This window comes from Nelumbo nucifera, chromosome 3 (assembly GCF_055504915.1).
Source record: "Nelumbo nucifera cultivar China Antique chromosome 3, China Antique-T2T, whole genome shotgun sequence".
In the NCBI taxonomy this organism is placed as follows: domain Eukaryota; kingdom Viridiplantae; phylum Streptophyta; class Magnoliopsida; order Proteales; family Nelumbonaceae; genus Nelumbo; species Nelumbo nucifera.
The window spans coordinates 71,769,931-71,788,753 of NC_142651.1; the positions used below are offsets into that span (position 1 = coordinate 71,769,931).

The following is an 18,823-nucleotide window of genomic DNA, read 5'->3' on the forward strand; positions in this document are numbered from 1 at the left end:
ATAGAAAGATACAACTAGAGGTTGTAAAAAAAACAACAAACCCAAAAAGCCAGTCCAAATTTTCACATGAGCCCAAAACATGGGTTGTCTCTGAATTCCTTGTTTAGCTAGGCCATCTGCCATGCTGTTTGCAGATCTTCTAATCCATCTTATTTGGATGAGCATATCTCTAGAAAGCTGTTTGAAGTGCCTGAATTCATTCCTTAGCTGCCAAATTACCCCTTCCTCAGTTTTGATCAGCAACATGTCCAGTTCAGATTTGCCGCACCACTGCGGCTAACCCTACTTCCTGCAGCGTTGGTTGTGAATTGCTTGAGGGAGACAATGATAGACCATCGTTTTGGTACATCATCTCCCCATCTCCTTTGGTCACGTGCCTACTTAAAAGGGCACGTGGCTTTTTAAGGTCTGGGTCCACCCGATTTAAAAAAGTCGGCCCATTCACTTGCCTAGACCCATTAGATCTTGATGGGCCTTGGCCCAACCCTCTATCCCTTTGCTAGTCACGTGTTTACTTAAAACAACATGTGACTGGTTGACTAGCCTCGGTTCATTGGACCAAACTGAACCAGCTCACAGGACTGGCTTGAACCCTGAAACCTTGCCGACCTTTGTTCATTTTGTTTTGAAATTTGAACTTGAACAAGCCCGTCTCCATTTAATTCCCCTGTCACTGACTGAACATAGGACCTGCCATCCCTCAGCCCACCTTGCCATGCAGACTTTCCCCAAGTGTTTAAATCATCCTCTTTTTTTCACTTTTTTTCTTGGGAACCTCAATTGCCTTAACTTCTCTTGTAGAGACTACACTGCCTTGCAAACCACACAACCAAGCCTGTTTTGTCTCTTCATCTTCCTCTCTTCTTCCCTCCTTCCATAGCTGGGCTTCAATGGAGGTAGCAAGCCAAACGGGGTAAACTAAACCATCTGAAACAACCTCTATCTTCTTTGGAATATCACTGGGTTTAATACCACCTAACATCACTACAACTGAATGGAGATTACAATCAAACACACCATCTAATATTGCATCACAGACTACAACTATTGACTGTAATACTTCCTCCTTCCAGAGGTTGAAAAGTAACCCAAGCAATCTGACTATTACATTGTCCTCAATCACAAAACTTTTGGTATTGAAGAGAGGACCCCATTTCGAGACTGTGGCAGCACCAGCCTCTGAGTGAATAGTTAAAGCTGAAATCTCTACTCCATCTTCACCCAGATCTAACAAAGCTTTACAAGAGGCATAAGGAGTAATCACCATCGGCTTTTGCAAGTTTAATTCTCTGAGTATCGCCTACGCAATACCTCCTTTGGTGAACTTGAGGTTTCCACCACAAATTTCTTCCCCCAGTTCTCCTTTTCTACTGATGCTACTAGTTTAGAACTTCTTTTTCCTTTTTCTGCAATCAACCAGTTTCTGTCACTGGGTTCTTCCATTCTCTTTTGTATACCCCCTTTCTTTTCCTTTGCTACAGCCTCTACTTGTTTTGTTTTCAGCTGCTGAATAAAGTCACTCAGTACCTGTGCCACTGCCTTCCAACCATTACCCCTTCTACTTTCTGGGAAGCAGACCACCTACTTCTTTCTTCCTCCAAAGAATTCCTACAGAGTTATGTAACACCTTTTGCATTCTTTTTGCATTCCAACTCATACCTCTTTCTTCCATCAAGGTTGAACTTCGTAAAGTTCATTTGTTTACCTTTAGAACTTGCTTCTAAACAAACTTCTGCATCCATTTGATCACTTCAAGACCTTCCAGCAATATTGTAGTTCTCTCTGCCTCCCTAATCTTCAAGCTCTGCTGGCCTCTGATCCTTACCTCTTCAAGAATGAAAACTTTTGCTTCAATCTTTATCTCTTTCCTCCATTTTGCAACTTCTACAAACCTGTTCTCCATCTCTCTTCTCTCACTCATTGGAATCGGCTGATTGAGAATACGGATACTATGTTGGCGGATTGAAAGTTAGAACAATAACTTCCTTGACTCCACCCCTTCTTTTCTTCTTCATACTCTTCTTTTATAGTAGTATTTTTTCACCAGCTTTTCTGGGTCTAGAACAGGGCTTCACCCCTTCTTTTCTTCTTCATATTTCTTCTATTATTTTAATATTTTTTCACCAGTTTTTCTGAGTCTAGAACAGGGGCTCTGCCACCTACTTTTCACATTCATTTTCTTTTATTTTAGTATTTGTTCCCTATGTTTTATTGATCTCAAATAGGGGCTCCACCACCTTCAGTTCTTTTAAGTTCCAACTCCTAAGTTATAAGTTGTAACTCTAATAAATTGTTTTGCCTACTTGAAGCAACACACACAAGCACAAAAGTGCAGAATATATAAATCCAAAGAAACTAGTTCAGAATGGGTAGAAATCCATCAACTTATTATTTTTAAATTCCATCGCCTAGGTGAGAGCTAGGTGCCCGGGCGCCCCGCCATGGTCACCTAGCCTTGCCTTGGCACCTTGGAAACTATGAGCAACAGTTCTTTTTCTTTACTTCTTTAAGTGCTTCCATGATGAAATCTAGTTCCTACTCAAACTTTGGTGGACAGCAAGCTGTATCTTTGTTTATTCATATCTATTTTTCATCATTAGTCACCCAAATTACCTTCTGTCACACTGGAAAGTCCACTACTAGATATGGAAGTTGTAGCACCCCTACTTGTCTGCCATAACTTTTAGTGAGGATTATGAATTATGCCATTCTGATGGGACCCTATGATTTCATGAAACATGCACTAATCTAAACCATGATTTGATGTTAGATGCATAACAGAAATCTATAGGCCTAGACATAAGCCAATAGATGCATATGTTAATGAAGTAACAAAAGTTGATTAAGCAAGCCAAAAGAGCCAGGCTATGGCATTTGAATCATATCTACCTGATGAGCATGGCAAATGAGATCTAGATCATGTTTTTGAAGGAATTCAGTGACCTTGTCAGCTCCAAGTGTATAAGATACACCTCTGTCATTTTCTCCCCATCCTTGTATATCTTTATCAAGATCAGCCCATAGCAAATCACAGAGAAGTCCCTGATCGGCACATCAACAGGGCGAGCAATATTCCGTATCTGATCCAAGTTCTTCAAGTCAGGGGACAATCCTCCATGCATGCAAAGGATCTTGTCATCAATAAGAGCAGCCACTGGCAGGCAGTTGAAGCAATCTGTAAATGTCTTCCAAAGGCGAACATTAAACCTTCTCTTGCACTCGTCATAAAACCCATATATTCGGTTGATGGAAGCACACTCATGGTTGCCCCGAAGAAGGAAAAAGTTCTCCGGGTATTTAATTTTGTATGCAAGGAGAAGGCAAATGGTCTCTATGCTCTGCTTACCACGGTCCACATAATCCCCAAGGAAGAGATAATTTGCTGCAGATGGGAGTCCACCATATTCAAAAAGCCGAAGAAGATCAGAATACTGACCATGGATATCTCCTGCCAAAGAGTCAAGTAGTTCAGCAATGGAGATTTCATTATTAAAGCAAATGAATGGAGCTACACTTTTACTCCACACACGATATTTGCAGTTTAACAAAAAATGTGGTAATTGAATTAGAGAACTTGGTAAATATGATAATTATCTTTATGCATTTGCATTAGCTGTGTAGACACATGGGTAGATGCCCAACAAAACAAACAACTTGCTCCTTCCGGTACTTAATAAAATTCAAAATATGGCTGCCTTTGCTCTGAGATACTCATTATTCAATCGAAATCCACAATCATTTTTCTCAAATATCAATCAAAACAGTCATAAAAGCATGTAGATAATGGGAGTTGTCATTTTTGTATCTAAGATAACAGGCTTTGGAAAGGCAAACATATGCTGTTACCATGTGTTAGACAATGTTATAAAATCTGATTAATCTTAACACCTATGATGTGACACATAGGATGAAGTCAACAAAAAGATAAATGCTTAGATATGAATATTTGTCCTCTATTAGTTCTTTATTGGGTAAAAACCAACCTGGTGGAGTCTGTGGATGAGACACTGATCCTGAACATTACAGGAGTTGGTCCATGAGGGTCCCCCATGTTTCATTGATCTCGACTTGTTCAACACTTGATTGTTCTAAACATGTTCACCACATAGTTTGGCTAAGGCAAACAACATCAGGGAAAGAAAGTTGGATGCGAGCGTGAATTCACATCCAGTTAGTCTTCTTGGCTCTATGTTCCCTGCTCTCCCAGGCCATTTGAACGACCATCACCAATCTTGTAATTCTTTCCATTGGCCCTTTACTCCTAATCTTTTCTTCTCTCTTTTGCCCTTCCATCTCCCTTTATTCTCCTTTACTTTCTTCTAAAGTTCATCATGGATCTTTCCATGCTACAAAATGGAGAAAATCTCATTTCAATTGAAGCTAAAACCTTTCCCTCCATCATATCTCTGACCCTAGTGACTCAATCTTTCAATGAGGGAGAGTAGTAGAGAAAAGTGTGAAAAAGACGTAATTACATGACATTCAGATTTTCTGCTCACAGGCATCTGATCTAATACATCTCCAAAACTATGGGATAAGTTCCTTGGAATCTTGGACAGAATAAGCATTTTTTATGGTAAAGAAAAATTCATTAAATCAAAATGAAGACACAAAAATAGGTTGTAAGGAATTACCCACAAAGGACAAGATAACCAACAAGCATCCTAAACTCCCCATCATGACCAATCAAATAAGAACTTACATAGACTAATGGCGGTATGGCAAACATAATGGGTATGACACACTTTGAAAACTATGACCCAAATATAAGAATCATTACAAACAAGAAAAAACAAGGATTCTCTCAGACCTCTATCCAAAAATCATACTCCAGCCATCAGAATCGCCCTCATCAGGTATCAAAAATGTGTCTCCAAATATGGTTACCGGTGTCAACTAAACTCCTACCCCATTCATTTTTTTTTTTTTTGATAATTAACTCCCACCCCATTCTTTTCAATTGTCCCTCACATAGTGTTCTGTTTCTAAAACTTCCCCCGATTTCTGGTCTCTTATTTCCCCATCTTCCAACTGTTCAGAAAACTCCCCTCCTAAATATAACACTCCCAACACTTCCCTCATTTCAACTTGAGTTTCTTTACCAATGACTTTCTTCAGAATAAGCATTTTTTCAAGTGGTATATTTATATTGTTGTAAAGCAGGGAAACTCCTACTTCATTTATAATGGAGTATTGAGATATATACTCAGATTAACAAAACAAAGAACAGAATGTACACAAGACAGCTTGCATCAGAGAGAGAGAGAGAGAGATGGAATCCCAGTAACACTGGATTGCTTAGCTGTAACCCCAGGAATTGCTGAGTCCTTCTTTGCCAGCAGATCAGGTATCACTCAGTCCTATGCATAACAACCTCTATGATGGAAGCTTTTGAGTCAAAGATCTGGCTGTAGCACTCTTTCCAGATAGCTTAAAAAAGAGCAAATGGTGTTACTTTATTTTAATTTTTGAGAAAGGATAACAAAAATTTGATTAAATAAAAGAGGTAGTATATTCCGATAGGTAGAAGGTTAGAAGTTAGAAGGGTGGGATGTTTTCTGAAAATCTTGATGAGCTTCCCAACTCTGCTGGGTAAGATATAAGGGCTAAGGAGAGTTCCTATGGCGTCTAGGAGTCAGCATGGATTATCTCTTACATAGAAAGTATTGAAATGGGCTATAGTGGCCACTGCCATTAAGATAGTTGATGCTCACTGCAGAGATCATCTGAGACCATTTGAAGCAAACAAAACTTTTTTCTTTCCAAATCCTGGTTTTGGCCTTCTAGAAGGGAAGTGCTAGTCATGGAGCTGAGAAATGCATTCTTTACCAAATAATGCCTGGAAGTAACACGATTTTAAAGCCTTTCTTTCCAGATGCAATCAAGATGTAAATTGTTTGCTTCCCTTTCGACCAGAGGTTGCTAGAGATTTTCACTTGAATCAGGGAACTATATATAGGTATTGTAGGTGTTGGATAGAGCACATTGATGCTCTGTGACCTCAAGATGGATATGATCAGGGTGTCTGGCAACAAAGCTATATCAATTCCTCAGTCAACTAGCTCAGTTCTGTTAAAAATTGTTATCACAAAATGCAATGCCCAATCATCTCTACTGATACCAAATTTTTTTTTATATGACTGCTTAGACATGATCAAATTTAATCATGCCTCAACATATAATATATAAGCAAATGAGTCTAATCTCTTTGGTAAGATTATGCATGTTATAGATGACATAGTAAGACAGAAGGCATTTATACTAATGAGTTCTATTTGCAAATTTCAGGTGCAAATATAATTATCATTTCCATTTTCAGGATTTGACATTGGAGAAAGTAATTTTGCTTTGTTATGGAGAACAAAAAAAGGAACCTCCTTCTAAAACCATTTCCAATAAGTTTCAGATTTATCTTGACACGATGCATTGCAATGTTTTGAGAAATTGGTGCAAAACTGCATCAAATTACTTGCAGAAAATAATGGATTTTTAGCTCCTCTAAAGTGCTACAAGAAATGGTAAAGTGCAAAAGGCATCATCAGGCTGGCATAGAGATACAAATGTGGACAACCAGAAGCAACACCAAAAAAACTTAAAATTATTTTCATTTGAGTCATAAATCACAGCCATAAAATCTAATAGACCATTCAGGTATTGAATGGTCTTTATATTTATTTATTTATTTTAAAAGCCAATAGACCATTACTACTAATATAAACAGCAATAAAAGGTACTTGAGAAGTTGACAAACCATTACAAAGGCATATAACACAAAAGAATCTACCAAACAAAATATAAACAAAGGAAGGCATTTTTAAAATAGGTGCATGCCTTTTGAAAAGGGCAATGCCATGTACCCTATGTTTCAAATCCAGAACAATCATCCAACAAGCCAAATTCTCTGAAAACTGGACTCAACTTGATTCAGTTCAACAGAGACATATACCAATTATACTGGGTCAGCTACATTTATCATATCATAATTCCAGCCCATCCTAGGTCCCTCTGCCAAACCACGAGTCATCAGGTCATTTCTCAGTTTTCACAACCTCAACCCATAGCTTTTGGCATTCTCGTAGTACCTAGATGACCATCAGCTCGCATCAAATAACTCCTTATTGGTGCTCTAGATGGTTTTCGAGAACATCTCCAAGCCACTTAGTCCACTTCTCATATTTTGTGTAGAAGATGCTTTAGTTCAAGTTATTTTTATTAGCACTTGAATGTACAATGCCCTCATCTGAAATGGAATCATTTATGGTCATTAGGGAAAAAAGTTCATTGCTTGATATCTTGAAGCGATCACATCCCCATCTTGACTTAGAATCCAAAACAATAAAGAATGCAATGAAATCATTTTATTGCAGATGCCAAGCACACCAAGGTTCAAAGTGGTTTTTAGGGTCACCGATACTTTAAATAATAAGGGTTATGTGATTTTAATTGTTTTAAATATTAATAACTGATTAGACATGTCCACTGTCAAATTGTCAAACCAACAGACTTAAAAAAAAAAAAAAAAGAGTATTGATAGAAATAAACTCTCTAGAAAATTTAAGTAGCATGTTGCTGATCAAAACTGAGGAAGGGGTAATTTGGCAGCTAAGGAATGAATTCAGGCACTTCAAACAGCTTTCTAGAGATATGCTCATCCAAATAAGATGGATTAGAAGATCTGCATACAGCATGGCAGATGGCCTAGCTAAACAAGGAATTCAGAGACAACCCATGTTTTGGGCTCATGTGAAAATTTGGGCTGGCTTTTTGGGTTTGTTGTTTTTTTTACAACCTCTAGTTGTATCTTTCTATTCTAAATTAATATTTCAATTTTTCTGTTACTGATCAAAACAAACAAAAAAAAAATTGCTTATCATGTTACTTTGAATAGTGAAAGAAACAGGGCCTTTTTACCTCTTCTGACCGCACTATATAACCCTCCCCCTCCCCCATAACAGAAATATTCTCTTTCAATTCAGTCCTACATCCTAAACATCCTAAAGACCACCACTTTATATTACATTCTATCATTTATGGGCGATAATTGGTGACAGTTGCTGCATTACATACTAATACGATTATATGCCCATTACTCCCTCTGTCTCGGAATCAAAGCATCTACTGGCCAACATAAAATAGAGTTACAGATAGTACATCTTTACACATATCATAGAAAGATCATTCGCTATGATCTTTTACAATCTCAACCCAAAACCATAAACTGCATAAAAAAATGAATTCAAATTCAACGTTTACGCATTCAAGCTGCAGATCCTATAATAGTACTCACCCGAAGGAAGACTTCAAAATCCTATACCTCCTCGTCCATGTCCCGATATGATTCGATCAAACACGCAGCCCTCTCTTCCTCAGTCAAAGACTCTCCAACGGTTTTCAGCTCCGACGTCCTGGAAAGCAAGTTTCTGATTGTCACTCGCCCGATCCCCCTCCTCATTGAGAGGAACTGCAGAAACCAGCCGTCAAATCAAGAAAATAGACAAAACATCGAAGCAACCCACAAACAAGAAAGCTACTTGGGTTTTAGGGTTTTGAGGATTACTCACATAGGAATTCAAGCTGCGAAAATCCACCTGAGTGAACTGGCTCTGGAGCCATGGATCGCCATTCGCAGGTAAGTCTGAGGAAATCGAGTGGTTTTGTTCTCTGTTTTCTCTTTTCACCCGAAGGAAGACTTCAAAATCCTATACCTCCTCGTCCGTATCCCGATACGATTCGATCAAACACGCAGCCCTCTCTTCCTCAGTCAAAGACTCTCCAACGGTTTTCAGCTCCGACGTCCTGGAAAGCAAGTTTCTGATTGTCACTCGCCCGATCTCCCTCCTCATTGAGAGGAACTGCAGAAACCAGCCGCCAAATCAAGAAAATAGACAAAACATCGAAGTAACCCACAAACAAGAAAGCTACTTGGGTTTTAGGGTTTTGAGGATTACTCACATAGGAATTCAAGCTGCGAAGCTCCACCTGAGTGAACTGGCTCTGGAGCCATGGATCGCCATTCGCAGGTAAGTCTGAGGAAATCGAGTGGTTTTGTTCTCTGTTCTCTTTTCTAAGAAGCACGATATCGAACTCTTGTCTGAATGGACCAACTCTTATATAGAAATTAATCGATGATCTCTTGCTCTCAGGTCGATTGATAAGGATTTAGACCGTTACAAAATCAATTTAAATGACAGGGTAAAGCGTATCAAAGATTGCAGAATAAATACCACGATTCTTACAACGGTATATTTAAAATTCTAACAGAATTAGTCATCGAGCGGTGGTGGCCTTCGGGAATTACCGTGTCCTTCACCTCCATCCAAATTAGCCAGACAGAAATACTTATCAAAAAGGGAATAAGCAGCCAGACAGAAAAAGAGAACGGAGTGGGGAGAGGGAATTTTCAGAACGTCCGAAGCCTGTTCATTGGCCGGGCTCGGGCTTGCGTTTTGTCAAAATTCTAATGGGCCTAGACAGAAGCCCGAGTCCGAGATAGTGTAAAGTTGGGACCGAAGTCCGGATTGTGAGAGTCTACGTTTTATGCACTCGTGGGTTTATTGGATACGTGATCCCACCATTCAGAAGCGACCACATTGGCATTTCAACAAAAACACTAATATTAACGGGTGTTCAGCCGTTAGCTGAACAAACCCGATTTAACCACCCGCAAAAGGACAAAATTCAAAAACAGGGCTTCTTTCAAAAGTTTTAAGGTCATTCGAATTCTCCCCTCTCCATCTCTTGTCCTCATCTTTTTCGAGCCCCAACCCGAGCATCCCGTTGGCCACTCACCACACACCGGCACGTTGGACTGTGGAACAGAGTGGTGAGAGGGAATTCTGAGAATGTCCGAACATAAAAGAGGGACTCTATTATAATACAAGGTATGATTTGAGAATTCAGAATATGACGAAAGTGTCCCTTACATAACTGTAATTTCTATGACAAGTAGGGGTGTACATTCGGTTTGGTTCGGTTCAAACCGATGACCTAACCCACTACTTAGTTTGGTCATATCCCTCAATTGAACCGAACGAAACAGGGTTTAAACTGAACCAATCCATACCGTATTTAAAAAATAAAAGGACTGAGTTAGTAGAAAAAGGGAAAAATCAAACAAGAGTTAGTAATTAATAATTACTCTTTGATAGTTTGACTCCTAACCCAACTCGGGCACTCCAATGTGGTTGTCTTTTGTGTTTCCCACTTACTAGTTACTAGTAATTACTAAATACTAATTAGTAAAGTAGTAATTAATTTAAATTAGTGTTCTTATTTAGTATTGATACTAACAAAAATTCCGATTGGACTCAATGCCTAAAGGGAGATTTAAGAAAAAGAGTAAAAACAATAATTAAATTAAGGAAAATTTTCTAATTAGTACCATATACTTTGGGCCTAGTGTCACTTTGGTCCCCAAACTTTAAAACATGACAACTCAATACCTGAACTTTCAAAATGTGCCAATCCAATACCTGTCGTTAACCAGCCCATTAAACAGTCGTTAAGTGGCATTTAAAAAGACATAAACACCATTTGAGTGTCATCTAATTGTCTTTAGCAACCATCCAAACGTTGACCAAAAATGAATAGTCTCAAATCATTGTCTCTTCTATTCATGAAAGTTGGGGTCATGTCTTAGTGGGCACTATAGTGACTCCAACTTTCTTGAATAGAAGAGGCAAGGATTTGACACTGTTCATTATTTTATCAACATTTGGATGGTTGATAAAGAGAATTAGATGACACACGAAAGGCATTTGTGTCTTTTTAAATGCCACTTAACGCATGGTTAATGGTAGGTACTGGATTGGCACGTTTTGAAAGTTCGGGTACCGAATTATCGTGTTTTAATGTTTGGGGAGTAAAATGACACTAGGACTAAAGTACAAGGTAGTAATCGAGAATTTTTTCCTTAAATTAGTGAAACATAATACAATTAATATAAATAATTAATTATATAATATACAATTTTATATAGTATAGTAGTTTGGTTTTCTGTTCGATTTTATTAAATTTTTAACACATCAAAAACCGAACCAAACCAATACCTGAATTAGCTTATTCAGCTTGGTTCAGTTCGTTTTTCGGTTTTTTATCCAAATTTGAACACCCCACTTTCCAAGGGAGAGGATTAGAAGTGTAAATCGAGCTGTTCTGGGCCGTAACAAGATTTTGGACCAGACCTGCACACGGGTCGTGCTGGGCACAACACAATCATGTGGATCATGCTGGGTTGGGGGTTTCAAGTCCATAGGCCTGCACGACACAGCCCAACAAGTAGCACAACCTACAAGCCCGCAATGGATCGAGAGTAGCCCATTCGAGAAACTAGCCGTTGGGGCCCTTGGGGGACCCCCCCCCTTCCCCAAACATCTAGTTTCAACTTTTTTTCAAGGGGCTTTTATAGACATACCACCTCGATCAACAACTATAAACCTATAAATAGCTAGTTTGGGACAATAATGCCCCTTCAATAACTATATCCTATAATTATATATCAACTAGTTTGAGACATTTGGGGCATTTGGGTAAAGTGATAGATACTTTACAATAACCAAAATACCCCTCTCAACAACTAAAAAACTGCTAGTATTTAGGGTATTTTAGGCAATTGAATTATTTTCAATTCCTATAAATAACCCTATCCTCCACTATTCTCACCACACCAATTTAGCAATTCTTTTCTCAATTCTCATACTCTCAGTCTCATCTCATACAATCGCATACTGTCATACACTTAGCAATTTAGGAGGCTTTGAGGCTTCAACCGTTAAAATCAAGTTGAGATTCTAAACTGGTAATCCGATCATGCAAAAATTGCAATTACATAAATTTTTATTTGTTAGAATTAAAAAAAATGGTTGGCTCCTCCTCCTGAAACCAATTCCCTAACATTAAGTTCACTAGCCTGATTTAGCAAATATTTAAAATAGATAAAGTTGAGGGGAAGAGAAAAAAAGCCATTTGCCAAAAATGTAGGATTGGCTTTAACTTTAGTAGCAAGGGTAGCATTAGGCACTTGGATAGACATTTGCTCTTCAATGAGAAACAAGAAAAATACATCTACTTCAAAGATTATTTGTTAGATGTTAAGGATAAATTACAAGACAAAGGAGGTCATGACACTACTACACTTGATGAAGCTGATGATTAAAGTCATGGAGATGGCATAATTTTTTTCAATTTTATTTAAATTATTTGCTATTTTTTCAACAATGTAATTTTTTATTTTCAATTTATAATTTTTATATTTTAAATGAAATAGAATTCCTATTTTTTTACAATTTGTTATCCATTTTGTATTTTGGTAATTTTTTTTCATTTCTTTGTTAGATTTTTTGTTTTTTCAAAATAAAATGTCAAAATGACAACAAAAAAAAATCAGTATGGGCCTTTCTGGCCCGATTCAGCCCAGGCACAAAGCCCGACCCATATTCCCAATCGGTACGACTTGTAGCTCACTTGTCCCAAACTTGCACGGGCTCGAGTTGTGGGTCGTGTCTGGCTAACCCCACAAATTATCCCACGGGAGGGAAGAACGGTCCGGCTCGGCCCACAGGCCAACATGACACAATCTGCTCTTTGTGCGGTCTACATGCGGGTAGTGCCATGCTAGCCCAACATGACCCGATTTACACCTCTAGTTAGAAATCAGTGTTGACGTGGCACTGTCTGACCCGTTGGACCTAGACGCTCGAAACCAGTGACCTATGACCCAAAGGCAAAAACGTTTTAGCCTTCGGGTCGGTTTTTAAAACATTACCTTTTTCCCTATTTTAAAACACTGGTAGATTTTTTTTCTCCGGTCCTCAATCATGACGAATCCACATTTGAGGTTGATGGAATAGGAAAATCAAGGTATAGTGTCACACTCTCAACTCAGATGGATTCTGAGATTAAAACCTTTTGCAAACCTTTTCCATAAAATAATATATACTACTTTAAAATAATAAAATTACATTTATTATTGGGACGGGACAGGTACATCCTATCCCACACCTCACTAAACATATTAGTTACCCTAAAAATAGTCTCCGATAGAGAGAGAGAGAGAGAGAGAAATAATTTGTTAGGAAAATAATTAATTAATTAATTATTTAATTAAAAAATTCAATAAATTAAGTAAATAGAAATCTATGGATAATAATTTACTTAATTTTATAAAATAGATAAATCAATAATTAACTTTAACAAAAAAATATAAATAAATATTCACTTGTGATTGGTGCAAGACTAGTCCAAGCTATCCCCAACCAAACTTGCATCATTGACAACCGTAAATATTGGTCACAGGTTGAATTAAATAAATAAAACTTTGTGGAGAATAATATATTTAATATATTAAAACAAATAAATGAATAAATTAATTTAGTAAAATAAATAAATAAATTTTCAGTTATTATTGGGACAAGACATGTACAGCCTATTCGACACCAGAACTAATACGTTGTTCATAAATTAAATCATTAATTAGATGAACAATTAAGTTACGTAAATAAATAAAACCTATGGATAATAATTTACTAACTTTTGGAAAAATAAATAAATATCCAAACTATCTAGATCTAAACCCAATCCATTGACAACCCTAAATATGTAACTCAGGAGGGAGGGAGAGAGAGAGAGAGAGAGAAATAGTTTGTTTATAAACTAAAATAATTTAGTAAGTTCAGTAAATATTTTTTAACTTAATAGCACAACTATATTAGTAATTAGGTGAGAAAATGAGAGGAACAATGAATTTCCTCACCATGATTCGGGCTCTATATGAACTTCAGGCTCATGCTCAAGATGAAGGCCCGAAGTTCAACCTGGACTCAAACATGCGTATAAATATGTTCTATTGATCCCGTTAATAATTTTAAACCAAGTTGAGACCTAACCTACTAATAGCCCTAAATATTAGGCTTAGGGAGAGAGATTGAAATAACTAAATAGTTAAATAAATTATTAATTACTTGAATACTTTAGTAAATTAAAAAATAGAAATCTATGGATAATATTTTACTTAATTTTGTAAAATAAACAAATCAACAATTTACTTTAATAAAATAACTAAATACTCATTTATTATTGTGTGTCGGGTTGAATCAAATAAATAAAAATTAATACATAATAGTTTATCTAATGTATTTAAATATATAAATGAATAATTTAGTTTAGTAAAATAAATAAATAAATAAGTTTTCATTTATTATTGGGACAGGACAGGTACATGCCATCCCACTCTAGACCTAACTTGTTGATAGCCCAAAATAATTTGTTAGTAAACTAAATTATTAATTAATTGAATAATTTATTAAACTAAATGAATAAAATTTGTAGATAGTAATTTAGTTAATTTAGTAAAATAAAAAATAAAGAAATATCCATGGTATCTATGACGTCCATATAATTGGTTATTACAAATCTATTCATTAGTAAAATCATCTAGTGAGTACAGACAACCATAAGTTGTTGAATCAAATTTTTATAATAAAGATACACCACATTCTTGCAATCTGGAAATATGCTTGCAGATCATATGGGTAAAGTATGTGAACTGCTTTCAAAATTCACACTTGCAGCAGATTGGGCACCCATATTGACAAGAAAAGCAATACATACCCCTACCCCTAATGTTTTATTATAAAGATGAGTCTTAAACGAAATAAATCCATTTAAAGTAATCAAATACTAACAGCATTAGAAGATATTTACACTTGCAACAACAGATTGAGTGCCCATATTGACAAGAAAAGCAACCCATATTGACAAGAAGATATTCACACAACATTAAACAAGAATAAATCCATTTCAAAGCATGTGGTTAACTTTCAAATGTTTCTTTGCTAGTGTTGGTATGGATTAAAATTCTAGTACTTCGTCAACACCAGCATGTGGGCACAAATTCATGACAGATTGCATTTTCTTGGTCTTTTACAAGCCAACAACCAAGTTGAGCATATCTCCAATTAATAACTAATTGCATTCAATCTCATCCAAAAAACCCAATGGAAAAGATTTTTGTTTCAATTGGTAATTTTTTGAGGAGTTAGAGTAATGTGTCCAACATTGATTTGTCAGAAAGATGTGAATAAAGTTTTGGACAGGGTCATTATTGCTAAAAATTCATGACTATTAGCAATCCGCAAACCTTTTCCTTCTAAACAATTAAATGACCAATGAAAATTAAGAAGCACCGGTGAGAAAATTGGACATACTGATTTGTACTCAAAAGGGAGCTAGAAAGTTAAAAATCTGCCCAGGGAGAGGAAGAGAGAGAGATTGCACAAATGAACCAAAATTCAAAAGGAAAAAAAAAACCACGATATTCAAGCATCTAACAAATCCCTAAAACTATCTCAAACATCTATTAATTGTTGCAAAATACAACCAACAACAGTTCTTTGTCTAATTAGGAAAAAAAAGCTAAAAAAGGTATTATAACAGATTTTTTAAATTTAGGCAAAGCACATCAATCTGAACCAACTCAGATTACAAAGAAAGAGAGTACTTCCCTATCAAAATAAAATTGAGAATCAAAAGCATTACCTAGTAATCTGATTCCATCATCACCAACAAGAATAATAATCTCCTTGGCCAGGCTCGACTCAATATTTAAGGCCAATGGTTGGGTTGGGCTCGTACTTGGGCTTGAATATGTTCTTTTGCAGGGGTGGAGCTAGAAAATTTTGATGAAGGGGCCAAAACGTAAGGTGAAATTTGGGGGTCTGGGGGGAATAAATATGGATGGTTAAATGAGGGACACCCCATTGGGGTGGAGAGTGGGGGAGGGGAAATTTTAGGGGTGCAAGTCGGATTGTCCCGAGTTAACTATTTACACTGTTTCGGGCTCAGGCTTCAGGTTGGGCCTATTGAAATTTTGACAAAATCCCAACCCTAACCCGGAAAAGTTGCACCCCTAGAAAATTTACATGGAATAGTGGGGATTTTTTGGCCACAGGGGAGCCATGGCTCCCCTGGGTACCCTGCCTCCACCCCTGTTCTTTTGATATAAAGACAAAGCCCAGCCTGAACTTGGCCTAAATTAGATAAATATTTTTTTTAACTTAATAAAATAATAGATGTTTATTAATTGGCATCATTACAAATAATTAGATATTTATCAACAATTACATAAGAGGGATTTTTAGCAATTTTTTTAATAAAAATAAATAAATAAAATTATTTCACTTAATAATATAAATATATAAATAATTATGCAAAAAAATGAGAAACAAAGAATTAAAATTTCCTAGTCATTTTTTGGGCTTTATATGAGGGTCGGCCTCAAGTTTAAGGTCTAGGCTTGATGGCTAGCCTAGGCTCAGACTTGTGCTTGAATATGTTTTGCTGATATGAAGGCAAAGACTGACTTGAACCTGGCACGGACTGTGAACCGATTTAATCCCAACTGATACCTAACCTATTGATAGCCCTAATATTAGGCTCGGAGAGAGAGAGAGAGAGAAATAACTTATTTGTTAAATATTGGTCATGGGTTGAATTAAATAAATAAAAATTTATGGAGAATAATTTATTTCATCTTTTAAAACAAATAAATGACTAATTTAATTTAGTAAAGTAAATAAATAAAATTTCAGTTATTATTGGGACAAGACATGTATAGCCTATCCGACAACATAACTAATCCATTGACCGACTTAAAAGGGAGAGAGAAAGAGAAATACTTTGTTCATAAATTAAATCATTAATTAATTGAATAATTTAGTTAAGTAAAAAAATAAAATCTATGGATAATAATATACTAACTTTTGGTAAAATAAATAAATATCCAAGCTATCTAGATCTAAACCTAATCCATCGACAACCCTAAATATTTAACTCGGGGAGGGAGAGAGAGAGAAATAACTTGTTTATAGAGTAAACAATTTAGTAAAATTCAATAAATAACTTTTTTAACTTAATAACATAACTATATAAATAATTGGGTAAGAAAATGAGGGAGAAACAAAGAATTTTCTCACCGTTATGAACATCGGGCTCATGCCCAAGATCTAGGCCTGAAGGCCGACCCAAACTCAGACTTGGGCTTAAATATACTCTATTGATATAAACGCAAATCCCAATCCAAACCTGGCCCAACCCATTAATAATTTTAATTCCAAATGAGACCTAACCTACTAATAGCCCTAAATATTAGGCTCGGGGAGAGAGATTGAAATAACTTAATTTTTAAATAAATTATTAACTACTTGAATAATTTAGTAAATTAAAAAATAAAAACCTATGGATAATATTTTACTTAATTTTGTAAAATAAGCAAATCAATGATTTAATTTAATAAAATAACTAAATATTTATTTATTATTGGGTGTTGGGTTGAATCAAATAAATAAAAATTTATACATAATAGTTTATCTAATGTATTAAAATATATAAATGAATAATTTGGTTTAGTAAAATAAATAAATAAAATGTCATTTATTATTGGGGCAGGATAGGTACATATCCCACTCTAGACCTAACTCGTTGATAGCCCAAAAAATAAGGATCCAGAGAGAGAGAGAGAGAGAGAGAGAGAGAGAGAGAGAGAAATAATTTGTTAATAATATAATTTATTAAGCTAAATAATAAAATCTGTAGATAAAGATTTAATTCATATAGTAAAATAATAAATAAATAAATAAGTAAATATCCAAACTATCTAAAACCAACCCAAAATATTGGACTCAGGGAGAGGGAGGGGGAGATAGAGGGAAATAATATGTTGACTCAAGAGATAGACCTGATGGTTGGGTTGGGCTTCAATATATTCTATTGATATAAAGACAAAGCCCTTCCCGAACATGGCACTACCTGTGAATAGGTTTAATCCCAACTCAGACCCTAAACTCTTCATAAATTATTAATTAATGAAATAAATTAGTAAATTAAATAAATAGAAATCTATGGATAATAATTTACATATATTTGTAAAAATATAAATGAATAATTTAATTTAATAAAATAAATAAAATATCCAAGCTACGTAGAACAAACCCCACCCATTGACAACCTTTAAATGTTGGACACGGAGCGGTAATAAAGAGAGGGAAATAATTAAATAATCTAGTAAATTAAATCAACAAGGAACAAAAATATGGAACAAAAATTTCTAGAAAATGAGAAAGAGAGATTTCTAGAAAATATGGAAGAGAGATTTCTAGAAAATGAGAAAGAGACAAAGAACAAAAATTTCCTTATCACAATCCGAGCTTTATATGATGGTCGGGCACAGGCTCAAAATCTGGGCTTGATGGTTGGCCTAGGCTTAGACTTGGGCCTTAATAAGTTCTGTTGATATAAAGGCAAAGCCCAAACCAGATGTGGCCCAACCAATGAAAAGGTTTAACCCTAACCTATCCAATTTATAAACCTAAATATTTTGCTCGGGTTGGGGGGGGGGGGAATCTATGGATTATAAACTACTTGAATAATTTAATAAATTAAATAAATAGGAACCAATGGATACCAATTTAGTTAATTTTGTAAAATAATTAATGATTAATTTGATTTAGTAAAATAAATCAATAAAATTACATTTATTATTGGGACGGGACAGGTACATCCTATCCCACACCTCACTAAACATATTGATTACCCTAAAAATAGTCTCTGGGAGAGAGGGAGAGAGAGAGAGAGAGAGAGAGAAAGAATTTGATAGAAAAATAATTAATTAATTAGTTAATTAAAGAATTCAATAAATTAAGTAAATAGAAATTTATGAATAATAATTTACTTAATTTTATAAAATAGATAAATCAATAATTAACTTTAACAAAAAATAAAAATAAATATTCACTTGTGATTGGTGCAAGACTAGTCCAAGCTATCCCCA

At 35.7% G+C, this 18,823-nt stretch overlaps 1 pseudogene across 1 annotated transcript in view; it reads right to left on the reverse strand.

The window, feature by feature from the left end:
• Positions 1–8,613, reverse strand: part of LOC148801338 (serine/threonine-protein phosphatase PP1-like) — a 30,520-nt pseudogene extending 21,907 nt beyond the window's left edge. The window contains exons 1-3 of the transcript XR_016083835.1: positions 8,562–8,613; positions 8,387–8,461; positions 2,890–3,448 (exon numbers count right to left, since the gene is read on the reverse strand). The product of XR_016083835.1 is annotated as a serine/threonine-protein phosphatase PP1-like (transcript). The remainder of the gene's footprint in view (positions 1–2,889; positions 3,449–8,386; positions 8,462–8,561) is intronic.
• Between the last annotated feature and the right edge of the window lie 10,210 nt (positions 8,614–18,823).